We start from the raw sequence: 18,502 nt of genomic DNA, 5'->3' as shown, positions 1-18,502 counted from the left end.
CATTAATCAGTTCACAACAAACACAACACATTACAAATAGTTGACCATCTAAGCAGCAAACAATACAAATCCAACCTCTCTCCTATACTCCTGCACAACTACAATTAGCTTCCAATAATAAACTATAAATGGCTTTCAGTACTAGCAATATACACAGCCAACACTAAAATCAGATATATGATACTCAATTCCACAACAAACACGACAGAGGACCTGGCTCTTCTACATCCTCTAGTCGACTGACAAACCTTCGGCTTTGATACCACTCTTTTGGGATGAATTGAGTGGAGAAAACTCACACATAAATTACATTGTGTTGCTGCACAAAAACACAATTTGATTGCATGTCTTAACGGATTACATCTGTCTCTATTTATAGAGGTCTATAGATTTCATAACGGACTGTAGTTGCCAATGCTGATCCATACGGTTGACTGTTTGTGAAGTGACAGTTGCAGTATCAGATTTCATAACGGATTGTAGTGTGTATAAACTGCTACAAGTTTCATTGGGAATTAGAGTGTGATAGAAATTCAGGTTGATTGTAATACAATCCGAGCCTATGCAAAAAGTCCGTTGTCAATTGTATGTAATATTGTTTACTGTAATACAAAGGAGACGCTCGACTTTTTGGTGTGTGGGTTTTTTCCCGAAAGGGTTTCCCACGGTAAAAAATCTCTGTGTATATGTGCATGGTTTTTATATGTTCTCTATTCTTTTGTTTAAGTCATCTCGAGATTTTGCAATTTAGGAAGTAGATAGATATTGTGGCTTACATCCTCTGCGAATTGGCATTAGGAGAGCATTTCCACACCGTAGCTTTCCTTACAAGTGTTATCAGAGCCTGGCCAGTTGTTGTTATCCTTGTCGGGTAGGGTTGGTTTTTTGTGTTAATTTGTTTTCAGTGGGAGTTTGCAAAGTGGTTATCGATTGTGTCTGGAAATTGAGATGACAAATGCTTCAGGGCGAGTGGAGATCGAGAAATTCAATGGTGCGAGTTTTGAGTTTTGGAAACTCAAGATGGAAGACTTGTTGGTTGATAGAGATCTCTGGAGTGTTGTGATTGTAACCGCTAAGCCTTCAAGCATGAGGTAAGAAGACTAGGATCTTGCAGATAGAAAAGGTAGAGGGTTAATCAGACTTTGTTTGGCAGACTCTGTTATGTTGAATGTCCATGAGGAGAAGACTGCTAATCTTCTGTGGAAGAAGCTTGGAGACATTTATCAAGGAAAGTCTCTGGTAAACAAGTTGTTCCTGAGGAAGAAGTTATATTCCCTGAAGATGGACGAGGGTACATCTGTTGCAAATCATTTGAATGTTTTCAATATGATCATTGCTCAGCTAACCTCTGTAGGAGTCCAGATTGATGACGAGGATAGATGTATGCTTTTGTTATGTTCTTTGCTTGACTCATGGGATCATCTGGTAATGACCATTGGGAGTACAACAACCAAGCTCACAATGGAAGGTGTGGTTGCTTCATTGCTGTCAAAAGAAAAACGAAGAAAATATTCTGAGATGGTCAAGGATGCTCTTGCTGTTAGAGGCAAGAAAGAGAACAAGAAGTCAGAATCCAAGTCGGCGGAAAGCTCCAAGGCTCCTGGAAAGAAGTCCAAATTGAAGTGCTAGAGTTGTGGGCAGACTAGTCATATCCGAAAGGATTGCAGAGAGAAGAAGAAGAATAAGAGTTCTTCTGATTCTGGGTCCTCTCACAATGAGGATGGAGATGCCTTTTGAGTTGCTTTGGCAAGTCAGACATCTATCGGTGTCTGGTTCAATCACGATGCCATTAGGACTGGGTACCTTGGGTCTTTGGCAGTGATGTAGATTCATCATGTATTGGTGAAAGTTCTTCATGTAACTGGAGATGTTAACATCTTGAAGATTCATAAGTGGTCTTTGGTAGAGATGTTGTAATCCTTAGTTAGGATGTTTTTATGTCAGGATATACTCTTGAGATGCATTTAGAGTTTTGACTTAATGTGTTTATGTTCATATGGAGCATGTTATCTCTTTAGGTGAGATGTTTTAGATCATGGTTGTCATGTTTGAGTTCTTGATTCTGCAGTTGGAATTTTGACAATGATCTTGGTTCTGTTTCTGTGCTTAGAGTACATTGATCATTTGTTTGGTACTTCATGATAATGTGGTTTTGCATTTGAAGTTTTGGCATGGGCTGATCAGCTACAGGTGTTCTTGGAAACACGGAAATGTAGATGGTGCTGAGTTGAAATGGATAATAGGTTCAACTGAAAGGCATTCATCTGTGATAGCACAGTTAAATTTAAATGGTGTGCAAGATCAATTGGGCTTAAAGCCCCTGACTCTTATTAGTCTTGTTGAGTAACTCTGCAGATATCAATACGTACCTTAGCAAGTGGGAGATTGTTGAAGTACGTACGGACCATATGGTTGTTGCCTCATGTGTACCGTACAGTTGTTGCCTCGTACGTACTGAGTTAACCCATACCGTACAGTAGTTGCATTGCTAGATCGACGAAAATCATTGCCAGATCGACGGAAATCATTGCCAGATCGACGAAAATTATTGCCAGATTGATGAGAAGCATTGCCAAGTACAGAATGTTACACATTAGTACGAATAGATTAGTACGAACAAAGACCTGCTAGTATGGACAAAGACATATTAGTACGGACAAAGACCTACTAGTACGAACAAAGACCTACTTATACAGACAAAGACATATTCATATGACATTTTAGTACGTGGTAATTCCATGCTGACCCGTACGGTGGCTACGGTAGTTGCCAATGTTGATCCGTACGGTTGACCGTTTGTGAAGTGACAGTTGCAGTATCAGGTTTCATAACGAATTGTAGTGTGTATAAACTGCTACAAGTTTCATTGAGAATTAGAGTGTGATAGAAATTCACGTTGATTGTAATACAATCCGAGCCTGTGCAAAAAGTTCATTGTCAATTGTATGTAATATTGTTTACTGTAATACAAAGGAGACACTCGGCTTTTTGGTTTGTCGGTTTTTTCCCGAAAGGGTTTCCCATGGTAAAAATCTCTGTGTATATGCGCATGGTTTTTATATGTTCTCTATTCTTCTGTTTAAGTCATCTCAAGGTTTTGCAATTTAGGAAGTAGATAGATATTGTGGCTTACATCCTCTGCGAATTGGCATTAGGAGAGCGTTTTTGCACCATAGCTTTCCTTACAAGAACTAGTAAACAAATGTGAGAAATCAAGGTCAATGATAAGTTGGTGGTGTTAGGTGAGAGAAGTATCTTGAACACAGGGTGAGAAGGTTCCATTTTAAATGCCCGGTTGACAATTCTACTTTGTTTGTTGGTAGAAATTAATATCTTCCAACAGTTGAATCATTTTGAATGAAATTGTTAAGAATTGAATTTTTGAGTGTGGGGTTCTAAACATCATAAGATATGAAATTTTAGACTTTGATGGAATAGATATATGTAGTTCTTGGCTCTTAGTTAAAAAGATATTGGATTTTATATATATATATATATATATATATATATATATATATATATATATATATATATATATATATATATATATATATATATATATATATGTATGTATGTATGTATGTATGTATGTATGTATGTATGTATGTATGTATATTCTGAAATTGAATTTATAAAAATGATATCGTTTTGACAGTAGACGTTAAAAAATATAATATGTCAAAACACATATAGACTATTTTATAACACAAATTTAATAATATTTATGAATACATATACCATTTTAAATATTAAATGATGGACTACAATCATTGGTAAGAACATTCCCTTATTTAACTTTAATGTTCAATGAATCTCGTCTTTGTAGTTATTATCAACATCAAATATGCTCATAGGACATTTTCATCACTAAAACTACCACGAGTCATATTAGAACTAGCACTTGCACCAAAAGGAGGTGCAATTATTACACCAATAGCAAGATACAGTTTGGGCAGCATATGGGAGGTAAAAAATGTAAGTTGCAATGTTCAAAGAAGTGCATTTTGCATATTTATACAACCAAGCAAACATATATTAGAATTTATATATTTAGAAAATATGTGGTAAACTGCTAATATTACCTAAAATGCAAAGCTAAAAAATGGATCTCAAGTAAATGAGACTACATGAAGCAAGTGCCATGTAGTGGCTAGTACTTGCCATTTAGATTTGTAATAGTAATAGAAGAGATTAATTGAATCCTAACCCTAATTAAGCTGTAATCTTATTTGAACCCTAACTAGAATACTAATTTAAGGTTAATTATAAACTTAATTGAATCCTAAATCTAAGGATAATAATCCCTAACCTAAATTGAACACTAATCGTAACCTTTACCCTAACCCTATTTTTTAAATCTTAATTGAATTGTATTCTTAATCTCTTTGAATACTAATCATAATTTAATCCTAACCTTAAATGAAAAGTTTTACCTATAATCCTAATTGATCCTTAACCCTAACTCCAATTTAACTTTATACCTAACCTTTACCCTAATTAAATTCTTACAAGAACCCAATCAAACTAGTACATATAAATGTAGTAAATAAATGAGAGGCTTAGTAAAGCTATTAATTTATAAATTTATGTAAACAATATTTTCTTTTTCCAATAATACTATAACTCTTCTAAAATTTAATATTTATTTGAGAATAATTTTAGTGAACAAATCATAAATTATACGTAAATAGTAGTAATTTTTTTTTTAAAAATATTTAAGTGAGAACAATTTTTATGTATATTACATTATATTAATATTACATTGTATTAATATTCATTATATTATTTTTGCACTGATATTATTTTTTAGAATATTATTATTTTGTATTATCTTACATTAATATTTATTCAATAAAATGATCTCCAATATGAAGAATAATCCAATCTTATATTTTATTTGTATTATAAAAATATTAATTTAATATTATTAATGTTAAAATGATTAGATTATTAATTTTTATTATTCTAATTACTAATATATTATATTGTTGACTTATTATATTATTATCAATATTAATACTTAGATTATTAGAATATTTATATTTTGAACATTATATTACTATTTTATAATTTTTATGACTATATTAAGAATGTTTTATATTATATTATGGCATTATTCTATTATTGTTTTAATCTTGTTATGTTATCAAAATTTAATAGTATTAAATTAGATGAGCATAATGCTAACCTAAACAATCAAGAGCTATTTATAAATTACTTAAAAAGTAAAATATTTGTTAAATATTTTTACCTACTTTCAATAATAAAGACAAAATATATTGTCATGGTAATTACCTTCTAACAAATATAAAATTAAAAAAAAAAAGATTTATTATCATTTTTTTACATTATCAAATTAAAACATATGAAATATTATTTTAATGTACCTAAAAATTTGGCCAAAAAAATTCATGTAGTGGATCCAGGAAATCTGGTAATAAGATGTAAATTATTTGAACCAATTAGATATATTTTGTATCTAGTAATAATATACTTAAATAAATAATAAATATGCATTTCTAAAAAACTATTTGTTTTTAATTTACACTTAACAATAATTTACTTAATTAACCTTAAAATTATATGAAAAGAGTGTTGAACGACATGTCTCCTGCCCAGGCATTTCCAAACGGCTCTCGTATCCTCGCCGTTGTGAATGGTGCAACTGCTAGGGATGTCATTGCTGCTGTGGGTAGTGGTGGGGGCTGATTTGCGCCCTTTACTGTTGCCTCCCCTCCCCTTTCTGTTGAGCGTTCTATGCGCGATGCTCCCCTGGTGGTGGGTGGTGTTGGTTCCCTCATGGCTGGTGTCCCTGATCCGGTTTTGGATTTGGATGCCCTTGTTGTTGTTGATGCTCAGGTTAATAGGGACTCTCCTCAAATTGGTAGTGCTCCTGACGATCCTCCTACGGGTGCTAATGTTCTGCCCAGACCTTCTTTTGCTGGGAACCGTAGCTTTTCTCGTGTGGCCAGATCTACTGCCCATCCTTCCAAGGAGGTTCGTCCTCTTCCTTGTGCCAAGACTTCCCTTGTTGTGGTCTATGGCTAGGTGGTTGTGGAGAATATCAATTTTTACCAACACAGTGCTTTGGTTTGTAGATTTGCTAGGTTTTGGCCTTCCCTTCCAGACCTTCATCATTGGGTGAGTGATTCTTGGAAGCCATTAATTGCTTATGGCATTGAGCTTTTGCCTTGTGCTAAAATCTTTTTCATTGCTTCTTTTACCTCTACTCTTGACCGTGATTCGGTTTTGGGAAAGTTGTGGTCTTGGGGGATCACTCTCTCTCTATTAAGCCTTGGTCTTCTTCCTTCAACCCCCTTACTGAATCTCTATCTATTCGTCCAGTTTGGGTCCGCCTCCCCAATCTCCCCCTCCATTTCTGGGAGCCTTCTTGCTTTGAGGCCATCTGCAACTCCATTGGCATCTTCTTGAAGGTTGACGATGCCATGACCTCCATGGGTCATTCTACCTTTGCTTGCCTATTAATTGATGTTGACATATCTCTATCCCTCCCTAGGGATGTGGTTCTTATGGTTGGGGATAGGCCATGAGCTCAACCACAGGATTATGAGGGCCTCCCCTTTCGTTGTAGAAGGTGCTTCTCAATGGGGCACTTAGCTTCAAACTGATCTCTCTCTCTCTCTCTCTCTCTCTCTCTCTCTCTCTCTCTCTCTCTCTCTCTCTCTCTCTCTCTCTCTCTCTCTCGCCGCAGAGGCACTGCTACTTGGTGGAAGGACGCTATTGAAGATCAATTGACAATTAATGCTTTTGACTCTGTCTTGGTTGAATCCTCTTGAGATGAGGTGCCCCTTACTGCTGATGATGCCTTTGCTGAGGTTACTACTGTTGTAGAATCTTCCGTCCCCTTGGCTCCTACATCCGTTGCTCCTGATCCTTAGCTTCGCTCTTCTCCTGGCAATTTTGTTCTTCTTCAGCAACAGTCTGTTGTTGTTCTGCAACAACAATCTGCTGGTTGTAATGCAATAGTCTGGCAGTGACTCTGCAGGGTCTCCCCTGCTTGATTTGTCTTTGAATATTCCTAATGATAGTGTTTCTTGGATGGTTGTTTGTCGCAGGCGGAAGGGAAAATGTACCCCCCTTCCCTAGCCCCCCCTTCGTCAAGTTGTGGATTCTCCCCCCTCTTGAGTTGGGTTGGGTTGTTGATGGTTTGACAGGTGGGTTGTTTGGCCTGTCTAGCTTTATTTGTTTGGGGTTTACACCTCTGCTTGGTCTGTTTGAATCTGTTAGCCTGTTGGCTTTGTAAAGGGTCAGCGTCCTAGTTAACACTGCTTTATTTATCAAAAAACAATAATGTACTTAAATAAATAAAGTTTTTTAAAAAGATATTTATTTTAAAATAACAAACTTTTAATAAAGGTAATCAATTTTTTTAATTTGTTTTAAGAATGGTTAATTACCACACACTACCTATCAACTTTTCGAAAGATGGTCCATCTTAACCCATAAAGATTCACTCATTTCATTAAGATGAATCGGATCATTAAGCTCAAAATTATTGGATAGTCGAAATTTAGTTATTTCGATCATTTCAGTGTATGGAAAAGAATGTAGAAAAAACTAAAGTTAAGGTTGTTTTAATCTGACAGCCAACTATGCACATGATTATCCCATTATATACCCTTGGCATGCTTGATTCAAAATATCTAATGATTAATTTGGCTTCAAGTGCACATGATCATTCGACTATTCACCTTTTCCTTGCTTCAAGACATTCTCAGTTGAAATGAATCTTAATAAATGACATTACAATTGAGGGATTATTCCCTTTGAAGTGTTGAGAAGAATTAATTTCTCCCATTCAAAGTTGAAAATTAAATTAAAAAAATATTAATTGTTGATACACACATAAAACTATTAGTTTCTAGTTACTTCTATCATATATAAAATTGATGAATTAGTTATTTATTCAACAAATTAATTGAGCACATGGTGTAGCAAAAATGTAAAAAGCCTAGACACATGGCACACAAGGGAAAATAAATTTCGAATTCAAATTTAAGGAATCAATGGACAAGTGTTAACCCCATCATCACAAGCCATAAGGAATATGTAATAGAATATGACAATAATAGTTTTGCATAGAAATATTTTGGGAAAAGAATCTCTAAAATAATAATTACTTTTCAAAAATAAAATGACTCTTTATTCCTATTTAATGGATGTTAGATTTTCGAAAATGAGAAATTTTACAAGAAAAGAATAAATCTATTATAGACATATTATATGACAAGTGAAAATCTCAATATTTATTTGGAAAAAAATTACATGTTTTAAATTTCAAAATGGAAGCTATTCTTAGAGTTCATAGAGTTAAATAAGTGGAGGATATTCAAGAAAATTGTAATAGAAGTGGAAACTAATAATAGTATTTAGGAAGATTATTTTTTGAAAGAATAATATCTCTCCAATTTCTATATAATGATAATGGGTTATGATGTGATAAGTTAGTCTTTGTATTTCTTAAGAAGTTTGTTTTAAATTATGTTAGTTGTGTAGGAGAAATTTTGAAAACATATTTCATAGTATTAGATAGGATTTTAGAGATTCTTGGAGAAGATCTTTATCACGTTTCAAGAAGAAGTTGAAGGAAGACAACTGGAAACAAGTGCTTGATTCAACTACACGAGTTTGATCTTCAGGCAGGCATAGGTTCCCATCCTCTCCTTGTTTTTATGCTTAATAGTTACTTGTATTTCTTCAAATTGGAAGAGTGGGTGGAGTTTATTTGCATGCATGTTGTATATTTTTTTTGGAAAAATCTAGAGGATATAGATATTTCATTTTAAATCTAAAAAGAGGATGGGCTAAATAGCATAGGAGTTTCATTTCTCATCTTTCTCAAAAGAATTTTCTTCCTTGTTTTCAGATTTTGTTAGAAAAATAAATATATATGTATATATATGCTTTATAAAAAATATGTGTATATCTTACTTTTCTTTTTTATCATAAGTTAGTAGTTATCTTTCAAAAAGTATATACAAATGTGCATATTATTTTAAATTCATCTTTATAGGAAACCTTTTTTTAATATTCTAAAAGGTTTCATATATATAAATATATAATGTATCATTTGCATGTAGAATTTTAATTAAATAAATAAAAATTATTTTATATATGTTTAATTTAAATAAAATTTAATGCATTAATAAAGTTTTCTTAATATTTTTAGGTTATTTAAATAATTAAAATTTATTATTAGAAGTTTATTAACAACTAAAATTTATTTTATATTATTAAAAATAATTTATACTTAAGATTATTTGAAAAGTTGAATTTATTTATATTTTAAAATTTGTTTAAATAATTAAAATTAATTGTATTATTAGAATTAATTGTACATTTTGATGATTAAAATTAAATAAGTTAATTATTAAAAATAACTTTTGTTACATTATTAAAATTTATTTATAATTTAAGGGGATTTATTTAATTAATATATTTACTTTAATGTATAGTAAATTTGATTATTGAAATATTAAAGAAAAATTAAAGTGGTATTTAATCTTTTAGGGAGAAGTATAATAAAGCTAACTCGTGTTTTATTGGAGTTTTAAAATGGAAATTTAAGTTGCAATTTGGACTTACCCTTCAACATATATTTTATTTCTAAATAGTTTATTATCTCCTTAATGATGGGAAAAGAGTGTTCTTGAGTTTAAATGGATAAATATTGCAAGGGGCAAAATGATCAAATACACCTAGGGTTCAAATGGTTAATCAACGGAGTATTTATTTTCTCATTAAGTAAACCTATGTTGCCTTAAATTAAACTATTGATTAAATCCCCTTATGATGAAATAAGTTAGTGAACAATCTTGAACTCAATTGAATCGATTATTGTGGATTCAGTTAACTGCAAGTTAGCCTTCTCTTTGGGTCTGCCGAAAGTTTTCTCATCTTGGGATGAAAGCATAAGGAAAAATTGGCATGGGATTAGGATTCCCCCCTCGTTTGGGCAAAAAGACAATAGGAGAAAGACTGCTATCTGGTCTCCTCCAAAGCCTAGTTGGATAAAACTAAAATTTGATGGTACCTCAAGAGGCAACCCGGGCCCTTCAGGCATAGGATATGTAATCAGGGATCACACAGGAGCAATCCTTGGGGAAATGGCAAAGCCCATCCCTCCAGACACAAACAACATAGCCGAGTTCAAAGCTCTACAACTTGGACTAAGAGATTGCATCAACCATGGTTTCAATAACATCTTAGTGGAGGGCGACTCAGAGATTGCAATAAATGCCATCAAGAGGAAAATCACTCCAAATTGGAGACTGCGGGGAATTCTAGAAAGCATAATCGCAAGCCTAGACACGATCGACAATTATGAAGCTAAGCATATCTACAGAGAAGCAAACTCAGAGGCAGATGCTCTTTCGAAATTAGCTGCTCAAGGATCTTATCTCCATGGTTGGGATCGGGAGTATCTTTATGTTTTTCATTCATACCATTGCAATTGACATGCTAGGGTCCTTGAGGTTCAACCAGATGTGAGATTCTCTTCAGGATCTTGCAGAAGTCTCTTATCGTTTTGCTATACGGTTAACTTTAAACTTAACCCTGGCAGCTAAGCTTAACGGTCATATCAATTCAAATTTAATCCTACCTTTCTTGGGAGGGTGGGCCCGCAGTTAAGCACGTCATCTAAGCCGTAGTCATGACCTATGCCTTCTCCGATTCTCCTCTTGAGATAGCTGACAAATTGTCAAATCAATTTAAGGCTTGTGTGGCCCATCCGGGAGAGTTGGCATGACAAGGACAAACATCCTTCTCCACCTTCGCTGGCAAATTTATTGCAATCCCGACCCTCATTACTCGGCTTTAAACAATGTGCCATCTTTCTTTTTCGCATTTGTCTTCTGCATCCTGCGTTCATTCCCATCTCTCTGCTTTTCATCTCGGAGTCCATTTCCTTCTCTGTTGATTAGCCTGCATTGCACTCCATGGAGTCTGACCCTCCTTTTGGTTTCATCATGAGTGTGTATCCCAGACCCACTTGCTGTTTTGGAGCAGACACTCCAATCTCTCTCTTGGCGTCTACGCGCCAAGTCTCTTTCAGGAAAATTATAGACTTAAGGCTCAAGCATCTCCTCCTCTTCTCGAATTTCCCCCTCATTTTGGCAATGAAGATGATCTTGGGTAGCGGTCACCTTAACAGAGATGAATATCCTCGGGACAACACCAACATTTCCTCAAGGTTTGTTGCCTCCCTGCTAGACCTAAAACTCGCCAAGCAGGCAGTCTGGTCCCTCACCAAGAAGCTCTTCCCAGAGGAGGTCACTCAAGAGCTCCAGGAAATTCTAAACAAAGCAATTCATGACTCTGGGGCCCCTCGGCCAGGGGATAGAATCCTCTCCAACGCTCATGGAGAATTGATTAATTATTATCCCTTCCTGCTTGACCTGAAAGGGAAAGACCTGGATAGGCATAGAGCTTTTGCGGGTGTTGGTCTTGGCTATCTCAAATGGCGGTTTTTGGGAGAGAATCTAGATGACCTAGGAAGGGAGGAGGACCTTATTCAGTTTGCAAGACTCAATGGTATTCTGCCTCTGAAACCAGAAGATGAAAACCCTCATTTGGAACAGGCTAGCAGGGGTCGCCGTGGGACTAGAATTGGCCGTGGTAGAGGTCACCCTCCGAGCAGAGGCCATGGACGAGCGAGGAAGGAGCACCTGTCATCTAAAGCTCAACAAGAAATTGCAAGCTAGGCCCCTCTAGCTACCTTATGTTTTTTTTATGTCTCTCGAGCATTGTTTTGTTTACTCCATTATAATCTCTGTTAATAGGGCAATAAGCTTCTGTCATTTAGACTTTAATCTCTTGTTTTTAAGGGTTTTCTCAGACTTTCATATGGAGTGTTTGCTTGTATTCCTTATTTTCTAAAAGAAGGAATTGGATGCACTTTTGGACTCTGCTAAAACTATTGCTCTGTAAATTCTATATATTCTTAATATAATCTGGCTCTGCCTTTACCGATCAAAAAAAATATTCTTTGTTTATATCAAGAGAAATTTTTATACATTATAAAGAAGATTTAAAATTTAATTCTATTGAGTAACATAAATTATTTATTACATTTAGAATTTAAATTATTTTGATTTCTATTTGAGACAACTAATAAAATTTATCCTCAATGAAAGATTGAAAGTTGATAACATAGACAAACACATGACAAATAATACTATAAGGAATATTATAGTCTATTCTTCTTTAAAGACAACTCTTTAAAATTTATTCAAGAAAATTGTGTATTTTAAAGAACAAAAGATTTATATGATAAGATATTCTCTCAATCTATTAATAGCTAAAAATGTATAGTTGTATCCTCTAGCTTTAAGGCACATAAGACTAGTAAAGGGAGGAGTTACATTTATATTGCAAGGTAATTAGTATAGATGAATTTAATTAACGTTTAAATTTGGAGATTAATTGCATAGTTAAATTTTCATAATTTTAATGGTTTAATCTATTTTGTAAGAACATTAGTATTAATTAGAATGCAAAGAAAGATTATTTTAAACCAAATATTTGAAAACTAATGAGAAAACAAATATCCATAATTCCAATTCATGAAAATCAAAATAGTTTTAGCTAATGGAAATGAAGCAAAAAACAGAAATCTTTTTACGTGAGATTATTAACTTAACTTATCTTGCGGTTCTCAAATTAAGTACTCATCTTTAGGTTTTAAATGTGTAATGAAACTTAGTTTGGAAGTTGAATAAAGTTAGAATTTGTTGTTCTATATTATTGGATTCTTATCTTAATTAAGCAAATCAATTTTCGAGAAACATATCTCATGATCACTTAGTTAAAAAATTAAATAATAATTTTAATTGAAGTAAATTTTATGAGAAAACATGAGTTCTCTTCTAAGAATTTGAAATTGATAAGGTTATCATTTGTAGGAAAAATCTAAAGATAAAGTTAACGTTACTTCAAGTGGAAGGAATAGTTAGTTTATCTCTCTATAATTTTGCAAATGATTTGGCATTAGTCCAAAAGCAACTAAAAGTAGTTTGATTAGAATTATTATTAGGAGCCTTATTATTATTTATATTTCTTAACTAGCAAGTATTTAGATTCTCTTCTAATATTATTTTCAAACGATTAATCTTTAAAAATAATGTGGTTTTTTTCAAGCTTATTGTTAAATAGTTTTTCTCCTTCAAACAAGTAAGTATTAAATTCATTTCTGAAGTCTTGTTATTTGATAATTTAATTTTCTTTCAAGAAATTTAGTACCTTTCAAGTGTTAAGTTTCATGTTTAAAAGTGTAATAGTTTTTGTTTCAAAGCAATTAGTATCTTACAAGTAACTCAAATCATTTTCATAAGCTAACTCTTTCAAGTATCATAGTTTTCAAGCAATTAGTACTTTCATGTATTTAGTTCAAGTTTTAATCATTGTTATAGTTTTCCTTTAAGGAATTGATTTGTTTATTATAATTCTTAAGTAAATGTTCATTTCAATTACGTAAAATTAAAATCTTAGTTAAAATTCAAGCAATAATTCCTTGCATATAATAGTTTCATTTTCATAGTTGTATTAGTATATTACTTTACTTAAGATTCATGAATTTATAGTTAAATTCTTAGTTAAACAACTAAAAAAAAGGAGATGAAACCAAAAACCTTAGCAACCTTTGGTATCTATGGTGCCTTTGGGTCACGTTTATGGGTAATGTTGTGTTGAACTACTGCACTTAACACCTAATAAAGATGCAACAATGATGTATGTGACATTGTCCCTATAAATCACTAGAGAGAAATAAGGGTCATTTGGAAGATAAAATCTAAGGGGCGGGTAAAACCCCTTGGATCGATAATCTAAAAAGATAAATTTTAAATGAACTAACATTTGCTTAGTTAAATCTTGGAAAATTCCATTAGGGTTTGGGTGTGTGTGATGATTTTGGGTATTATATATCTTGATGAAATTCTACGAATGATAACGAACCAAGGGCAACGTAAATAATAGGAAATAGAACTTATTTGTTTAGGCCACATGTAGAAGGCCACCTTGAGCCTTTTTGCTATAGAGCTACCATCGTGGGCAACAACTGTAGAGAAACTGTCTGGGACATTGACTCTAGAAAGGTTTGCGTACCCACCAAATAGATTACATTAAACCATAGTTAGAAACTAGAACTGCATACTTTATGCCTTGATCTCGTGTCGAAACGGGTATGTAGGCAGTCTAGGGATGAACTTGTCCCTAGTATTCAAGCATTCAGGGATGGGGATTAGGATTTGGTTAAGGGTGAGTTGTTGGTTTTCTAAGCTCCTTAGTCCTTCAATCAGAGGGGTCTAGATAATACTAATTGAAAGATTAAAATTAATTCAATGCATACTCAAAATGAATCCTGTATGGATTCGCTTGACTTCTCGAGGTTGTAGGCCGATTCTGAGGCCGAAGTCAAGCTTGTCTATATAATTATTTTTATATATTCCTAACATCGATGACCTCAGTGCACTCCTAGTAGGCAAGTGTAGTCTTCAGAAAGTGATGCAAGACTCAAATGGTCCTTATGAGTCTAAAGTCTCTGGCCAAAGCATTTCCTATTCTTTATTAATAGATACCTACCTCGTTTAGGTAGATGCCTATCTTGAATGGGATAGATGAAACCCCTTGTCCCGTATGGACATATGTCAGACTCGTATGGTTAGATGCTTATATCGATTGGATGGATGCCTATCCCGTTTGGATAGAAATACCTGAGTATGCGATTGAATCAAACACAAGTAAGAATAAGTAAATAAGGAAGAAAAAATTTAGTGCAATTTTTTGGTTAAGCTAAGTGGGCAATTACAAAATTGAACTGCAGTTCAATGTAGCTATTAAGCGTGTCTTCCCAAATTTCCTTGAAAATGTGCAAGATCCGTTCAAATTTATTTTTCACATTTACTCAAAACACGTTGATTTGTCCTCCACATTTCCAGTGTTTTATGTTATAGTGTTCTATTTTGTTTTGTCCTAGCTTTAAACTCTGTATAAATGAGAGGCAGTGTAATTTTTTTAATCAATCAATAAAAAATGTTTTTGGTTTGTTGTTGTAGATATGTTAATTTGTGCTCTCTTCTTTGAAATTAGTATTAGAGCCAGTTAACAAAGGAGATTTTTTAAGTTGGTGTAATCAAGGGGGATCAAGCCCATGGCCTCGAAAGCCCTAAAATCCCTTCAAATCATGTATCTTTGTAATAATGAGTGATTGTAAGGCCAAGAAAGATGTGTAAGGAAAAATGCAAAAGTGAAGGTGAAGTTATAGCTTAAGAAGAAGGATCCTGCATTACTAGTCATTGCATAAGGTTTAGAAGAGATTAGAGAGTAAATTAAAGATTGAAAAAGAGTCTGAAGAGCTTAAAGATTAGAAGAAATTTGTTGCTAAAGTAAAAGACCCAAATTAGATTGTGGGTAATGTTAAGAAATTGTTGTAGCAGTAGCTACTAGAAAGAGAATATTAGTTATTGCCAAAGGAGCAGCTCTCCAGTTTTCAAAAATTTGGAGGAAATCATAGCCACAAGGAAGTTGTAGCTGATGCAAGATTAAGATAAAGAAGGGGCAAAAATATTATCAAAGTCTAGTTTCAAAGGATTTGGTAGCTATCAAAGCTAATAATGATTGATACTCTTTTTGTCAAAGTTGTTAGAGGCTGCAACCAAGAGTAAAGAGCACTGACTATACAGGTCATCTCACATGTCTGAAACACAACCAAAATAACAAAGGTTGAAAATGGAGTTTAAAAGGAGATATCTCTAGCTTGTGTTGCTGTAACAAAAACCACCAGAAGGTCATAGGTTGACGCCATTGCAATTAGGAAAAAGAAGTTAAGTCGCCACCATAGTTTAGGTGATGAAAGTTTCTTTTTCTGAAAGTGTCTATTGTAAATATGTTTCTCCATCATGTTAGTTTTTTGGTCCTCTAAAACTATTTGTCTATTAAGTTTTATGGTCATCTACAATCACTTATATGTGAATTTTGTGGTGAATTGAAACCACTTGTGATGTAGATAAAGATTTTTTTGGTCCTCTAAAACCACTTGTCTATCAAGTTTTATGGTCATCTACAATCACTTATATGTGAATTTTGTGGTCAATTGAAACCACTTGCGATGCAGATAAAGATTTTTTTGGTCCTCTAAAACCACTTGTCTATCAAGTTTTATGGTCATCTACAACCACTTATATGTGAATTTTGTGGTCAATTGAAACCACTTGTGATGCAGATAAAGATTTTTTGGTCCTTTAAAACCACTTGTCTATCAAGTTTTATGGTCATCTACAACCACTTATATGTGAAATTTGTGGTCATTTGAAACCACTTGTGATGCAGATAACCAACAGAAAAATTAGAAAATGATCAATGCTAAAGCATATGTGGTTGAAATTAAAGAGGAGTGTTGGGAAGAATTAATTTCTCCCACTCCACGTAGACAGTGAGATAAAATTGGACCACAGTTCAATGTAGCCGTTAAGTGTGTCTTCTCACGTTTCCTTAAAAATCTGCAAAGATCCGTTCGAGTTTGTTTTTCACATTTACTCAAAACACGCTGATATGTCCTCCACATTTCTAATCTGTTATGTATAGAGTTCCATTTTGTTTTGTCCTCTATGTCATAGATAATGTTAAAATCTGTAGAAATGAGAGGCAATGTAATTGTTTTAATCAATCAATAAAAAATGTTTTTTTGTCAATTGTTGCAGATGTGTTAATTTTTGCTCTCTCTTCTTTCACGAAGGGATTCATGAAATGTTTGTTCTAGTCTGGTATGGCTATGCAACAATTTGTAGAAGTTGTCTACTTTTTTTTTTTTTGACAAGCAAATATTTTATCAATTTTGATTTTTCTTATATCCATAAAATTGTATTTTAATTCCAAAGCCCATGGAACTTAAAAAATATCGTGTCATTCTTAAAAAAATAATATTATTAGAAAAAAATGCAGGAATTTTTTTGGCACAGGGAGAAAGGATGTTGACAAAGGTTGTAGAATTTGACTTCACACCTACCAATTACATTTGCTTGAAAGTTTCTAAAGCCTTTTCAACAGATCCATCCTTTATGTATCCTTCAATCGTGGCATTCCATACGACCACATTTCTTTTAAAACCATTCTTTGGAACAATTCACTTGCCTTGTCAATGCTCCCACATTTTGCATACATGTCAAGCAGGCTAGTTGCAACATTGACAATATTTCTCTTTCCTTTGTACTTCTATGGATGTGAATACCCTATTCTAAAGCTCCCATTCTGGCACATGCACAATGGATGTTGGCACAGGTTGTGGAATTTGGCCTTGTCAATGTCATTTTATTGAAAGTTTCTAGAGCCTTTTCACCAAAACCATTTTGGTGCATATCCTACAATCATGACATTCCATAAAATCACATTTTGAGGCATTTTGTCAAACAGTTCATGTGCCTTATCAATGCTTCCACACTTTGTGTGCATGCATATTGGGAAGGCACAACTACAACACCTGATAAAATTCTTCTCTCCTTTATGCTTTGATGGATAGTCGTGCCCTATTCCAAAGCTCCCATTTTGGCACAACAGGGAGAACGCTGGAAAAGGTGGTGGAACTTGGAGTTATGCCTGCCAATTGCATTTTCTTGAAAGTCTCTAAATCTTTTTTAGCAATTACATTATGTGCATATCTTGCAATCATTGCATTCCATGAGAGCAAATCTCTTTGATCCATCTTGTCTAACACTTACGAGCCTTGTTTGTGCTTCCAAATTTTGCATACATTTCTACTAGAGCAATTCCAATTACATTATCTGTGAAAAAATCCCCCTTCTATCATTCTTTGATGGATGTTCATACCCTATTTCATAATTCCCATTTTGACATAGGCTCGAACTACAATGACAAATATGAGCTGATTGACTTGAATGCCTCTTTGTTGCATTTGGTGAAATAACAAGAGTTCCTCATGAGAAAACCCATGTCTTCTGCTTGCTGCAGTTTCTAGGAGTCAACAATCATCACCATTTTTTTGCAAGGATTTAATTCTTCCATCTTGCAAATATAAATGACTTTAGAGAACATAACGATATTTTAGAAGACTTGTTTGATGAATATTGTGCGTGGGCAATTAAATTTTTATGGCACCTACACGTTTACTGTCAATGGAAAAAAAATTGCGTGAGACATCATGCAAAACCGGTAGAGATGCATTTGTTCACTTCATATATCCTCCAAACAGGTAGAGATGCATCCTAGATATCTTCATAACCTATTATCCTTCAAAAGGTATTGCACATTATTGGGTGTTATCACAATAGACTTATTGTGATTGTAATTACTTCTCTACCAACATCCTTTTCGGACCTAATTCATTGTCTTGACGTCAAGACAACTCTCTATTCAAAAAGGGATTCCATTGTTACATTTCGCTAATACTAGATTCTTTAATATGAAATCTTTCTAAATTTTTTGGGATTCTGTTAAGATCTTTGGTTAGGATAGCATATGTTTATGA

This window comes from Cryptomeria japonica, chromosome 2 (genome assembly GCF_030272615.1).
Source record: "Cryptomeria japonica chromosome 2, Sugi_1.0, whole genome shotgun sequence".
In the NCBI taxonomy this organism is placed as follows: Eukaryota; Viridiplantae; Streptophyta; class Pinopsida; order Cupressales; family Cupressaceae; genus Cryptomeria; species Cryptomeria japonica.
The sequence above is the reverse complement of the archived record's forward strand: the minus strand, read 5'-3'. Positions refer to the sequence as shown.